The sequence below is a fragment of the Populus nigra genome, chromosome 2, assembly GCF_951802175.1.
Source record: "Populus nigra chromosome 2, ddPopNigr1.1, whole genome shotgun sequence".
In the NCBI taxonomy this organism is placed as follows: domain Eukaryota; kingdom Viridiplantae; phylum Streptophyta; class Magnoliopsida; order Malpighiales; family Salicaceae; genus Populus; species Populus nigra.
In genome coordinates, this window is record NC_084853.1 from 6,759,072 (window position 1) to 6,764,071 (window position 5,000).

Below are 5,000 nucleotides of genomic sequence, written 5' to 3' on the forward strand. Positions count from 1 at the left end.
AGCTGCCAGCACCTTGGCACAAGCACGGCAAATGAATGCCACGCCCACGCCGCGGATAAGCAGCCCCAACGCGCCCGACGGCTTGGAGCGGGTCCCGAAGACGGTGGCCGGAATCGGGTCGTCGCCGGCCGGAAAACGGGTCATCGATGCCGGCAATACTTCGGGCCATGAGGCCCCCCACCTTAGTCCGAGTTTAGCAACAGCCCACATATCCCCCGCGGCAGGCCTATGGGCGCCAGGCCAGCGCGCCCCATGGCCAGTCAGGGGGCACCCCCCTAAAGAGCAATAAGTGTCATTGAAGCTCTGGCAGGGGGAGACACTACTAGGTCCCAGCTGTCACCCCCCCTCTAAAAAATTCATTTCTTGGTATTTTGAGCTGAAATTTTGCACAGAGGTTGGCAAAAATCCAATCCAACTTTATTAATTTTTCCAGAATTTTTCGAGGTCGGGAAGTATTTTTTTTTATTTTCCTACCATTAAAAATCGAGGAAATCGGAAAAAATAGGAACCGGCTCGGAATGACCCCAAATTCAGTGGGCAGCCTCATAAAAATATGGCTGATTTTACTGGATTGATTTCATGTGGAAAGCACGACGTTTTGTTGTAGGAATGCGGGAACCCCGGCGGCTCGCCTGCCGCGGCCAGCGACGTCGGGCTGGCCCCTGCAGCGCCTAGCCTCTCCCACGCGGGGGGCAGGCCAGAACGCGGGGGGCCAGGGCCCGAAGGCAGCCCCCCCGCGGGCGAGAGAGCAAGCCAGCAGGGGCTGTCGCCTGCCGCGGCCAGCGACGTCGGGCTGGCCCCTGCAGCGCCTAGCCTCTCCCACGCGGGGGGCAGGCCAGAACGCGGGGGGCCAGGGCCCGAAGGCAGCCCCCCCGCGGGCGAGAGAGCAAGCCAGCAGGGGCTGTCGCCTGCCGCGGCCAGCGACGTCGGGCTGGCCCCTGCCGCGGCCAGCGATGTCGGGCTGTCGCCTGCCGCGGCCAGCGACGTCGGGCTGGCCCCTGCAGCGCCTAGCCTCTCCCACGCAGGGGGCAGGCCAGAACACGGGGGGCCAGGGCCCGAAGGCAGCCCCCCCGCGGGCGAGAGAGCAAGCCAGCAGGGGCTGTCCGCGCGTCGCGCAGCGCGGCATGGCTGCGGGGGCCGCGCGCGCGCGCCCAAGCGCCCAAGGGCCCCCAAGGGCCCCAGGCCCTCAGGCCCCAGCGCCCCAGCGCCCAGCGCGGGCGGGCGCGCGCGCGCGTGTGGTCTTTGAGGGGCGCCGGCCTGGTGGCTCCCTAAAGAGCAATAAGTGTCATTGCAGCTCTGGCAGGGGGAGACACTACTAGGTCCCAGCTGTCACCCCCCCTCTAAAAAATTCATTTCTTGGTATTTTGAGCTGAAATTTTGCACAGAGGTTGGCAAAAATCCAATCCACCTTCATTAATTTTCCCAGAATTTTTCGAGGTCGGGAAGTATTTGTTTTAATTTTCCTACCATTAGAAATCGAGTAAATCCGCAAAACTAGGAACCGGCCCGGAATGACCCCAAATTCAGTGGGCAGCCTCATAAAAATATGGCTGATTTTACTGGATTGGTTTCATGTGGAAAGCACGACGTTTTCTTGTAGGAATGCGGGAACCCCGGCAGCTCGCCTGCCGCGGCCAGCGACGTCGGGGACGCTGGCCTGCGCTGTCGAGCCCGCGAGGGCTGTCTCCGCGGCAGGCCCCCCCTGAACGGGGCACGACAGGCCACCGCGCTGGCTCGTCCAGCGTCGACAGTCCCTCGTCCAGGTTTCAGATCGCGCCAAGTCGAACCCATGACCTGCTCAAGCCATCGTGCGCTGCCGAATTCGCATCTGCGTGGAGGCTGCCATTCCACGCGGCAGCCCCTGTTTTCGTCAGCGTGCCCCCCTGACGAATTTTCCTGCCTGGCCCAGTCCAGCGTCCAGCCCCTGTTCGTCGAAAAATCTGCGCTGCCGATTTTCCACGCGGCAGCCCCTCTTTTCGTCAGCGTGCCCCCCTGACGAATTTTCCTGCCTGGCCCGGCCAGTCCAGCCCCTGTTCGTCGAAAAATCTGCGCTGCCGATTTTCCACGCGGCAGCCCCTCTTTTCGTCAGCGTGCCCCCCTGACGAATTTTCCTGCCTGGCCCGGCCGGTCCAGCATCCAGCCCCTGTTCGTCGAAAAATCTGCGCTGCCGATTTTCCACGCGGCAGCCCCTGTTTTCCTCAGCGTGCCCCCCTGACGAATGTTCGTCGAAAAATCTGCGCTGCCGATTTTCCACGCGGCAGCCCCTCTTTTCGTCAGCGTGCCCCCCTGACGAATGTTCGTCGAAAAATCTGCGCTGCCGATTTTCCACGCGGCAGCCCCTCTTTTCGTCAGCGTGCCCCCCTGACGAATTTTCCTGCCTGGCCCGGCCGGTCCAGCCCCTGTTCGTCGAAAAATCTGCGCTGCCGATTTTCCACGCGGCAGCCCCTCTTTTCGTCAGCGTGCCCCCCTGACGAATTTTCCTGCCTGGCCCGGCCGGTCCAGCCCCTGTTCGTCGAAAAATCTGCGCTGCCGATTTTCCACGCGGCAGCCCCTCTTTTCGTCAGCGTGCCCCCCTGACGAATTTTCCTGCCTGGCCCGGCCGCTCCAGTCCCTGTTCGTCGAAAAATCTGCGCTGCCGATTTTCCACGCGGCAGCCCCTCTTTTCGTCAGCGTGCCCCCCTGACGAATTTTCCTCCCTGGCCCGGCCGGTCCAGCCCCTGTTCGTCGAAAAATCTGCGCTGCCGATTTTCCACTCCGCAGCCCCTGTTTTCGTCAGCGTGGCCCCCTGACGAATTTTCCTGCCTGGCCCGGCCAGTCCAGCGCCCAGCCCCTGTTCGTCGAAAAATCTGCGCTGCCGATTTTCCCCGACGAACCTGCAGCTGCACAAATCCGCGCTGCCACTGCCCCATTGTCTGGACCAACAGTCTTTTCCATCAAGCCCTGGACTATAAATCGTCCAGACTCATCGCCAGCACCCGCTGCCGATTCTGCCGACTTTGCCGATTTCGTCGGCGCTGCCGATTCCAACACTGCACCCACCGTGTCTAAACCAGCGCTGTTTCGTCAGCGTGTCCCCTTGACGAATTTCCCTGCCTGGCCTGGACAGTCCATCTTCCAGCCCATGTTCATCGAAAAATCTGCGCTGCCGATTTCCCCGACGAACCTGCAGCTGCACAAATCTGCGCTGCCGATTTCCCCCCCTGTCGGCATGGCTGCCGCTGCCCCGATGTCCAGACCAACAGTCTTTTTTGTCGACTTTGCCGATTTTGTCCGCGCTGCCGATTCCAACACTACCCCCTGCATCCAAACCAGCATTGTTTCGTCAGCTCTTCCCCTGACGATTTTAGCCCTGTAACAAACAGTAGGCCTCCAATCCCGCCAACGGGAGCCAAGTTGATAGGGAAGAGAATTGAATGACGCGCCTGGTCCTCGCACCCCGCCACCCGAGGGGCCTTTTTCCCGGCAGCCTCTGAAAAACTCTAGCTTTCACGGTCCTCGCCGCCCCTCACCACCATGGCAGGCCTCTAATCCCACCCATCAGCAGTTGTAGCCGATAGGGCAGTGATTTGAATGACGCGTCGCGGGCCGCCGGGTCATCTCACCCGGCCATTAATTGGAGCGTTTTTGGCTGGCCGAGGATGGGGGGATGGATCTCTTCTTCCGAAAAAGCAAACAGTACATCGGGAGTTATGTTGACGGGGCATGGAATTGAATGACCCGTCGCGGGCCGCCGGGTCATCTCACCCGGCCATCCCGGGGAGCGTTTTTCCCGGCAGCATCGGGGAAACTCTTGCTTTCACTGCCCGCTGCCCAAGTCCCCACTCGCATCGGCCCCCCGCGCCAACAAGCCAACGCTGCCGAATCGGCAGACACTGCTGCCGAATCTGCCGACACTGCCCCGCGGGCTGCCACTGCCCCAGTGTCTAAACCAGCGGTCTTTCTCATCGAGCCTTGGACTATCCAGTCCGTCCTGACTCATCGCCAGCACCTGCTGCCGATTCTGCCGACTTTGCCGATTTTCTCGGCGCTGCCGATTCCAACACTGCGCCCACCGTGTCTGAACCAGCGCTGTTTCGTCAGCGTGTCCCCTCGACGAATTTTCCTGCCTGGCCTGGACAGTCCACCGTCCAGCCCGTGTTCGTCGAAAAATCTGCGCTGCCGATTCTGCCGACTTTGCCGATTTCGTCGGCGCTGCCGATTCCAACACTGCCCGCCGTGCCTGAACCAGCGCTGTTTCGTCAGCGTGTCCCCTCGACAAATTTTCCTGCCTGGCCTGGACAGTCCATCGCCCAGCCCATGTTCGTCGCAAAATCTGCGCTGCCGATTTTCCCCGACGAACCTGCAGCCGCACAAATCTGCGCTGCCGAATCTGCCGACACTGTCCCGCGGGCTGCCACTGCCCCAGTGTCTAAACCAGCAGTCTTTCTCGTCGAGCCTTGGACTATCCAGCCCGTCCAGACCCATCGCCAGCACCCGCTGCCGATTCTGCCGACTGTGCCGATTTCGTCGGCGCTGCCGATTCCACCACTGCCCGCCGTGCCTGAACCAGCGCTGTTTCGTCAGCGTGTCCCCTCGATGAATTTTCCTGCATGGCCCGGCCAGTCCAGCGTCCAGCCCATGTTCGTCGAAAAATCTGCGCTGCCGATTCTGCCGACTTTGCCGATTTCGTCGGCGCTGCCGATTCCAACACTGCCCGCCGTGCCTGAACCAGCGCTGTTTCGTCAGCGTGTCCCCTCGACAAATTTTCCTGCCTGGCCTGGACAGTCCATCGTCCAGCCCATGTTCGTCGAAAAATCTGCGCTGCCGATTTTCCCCGACGAACCTGCAGCCGCACAAATCTGCGCTGCCGAATCTGCCAACACTGTCCCGCGGGCTGCCACTGCCCCAGTGTCTCAACCTGCGGTCTTTCTCGTCGAGCCTTGGACTATCCAGCCCGTCCAGACCCATCGCCAGCACCCGCTGCCAATTCTGCCGACTTTGCCGGTTTCATCGGCGCTGCC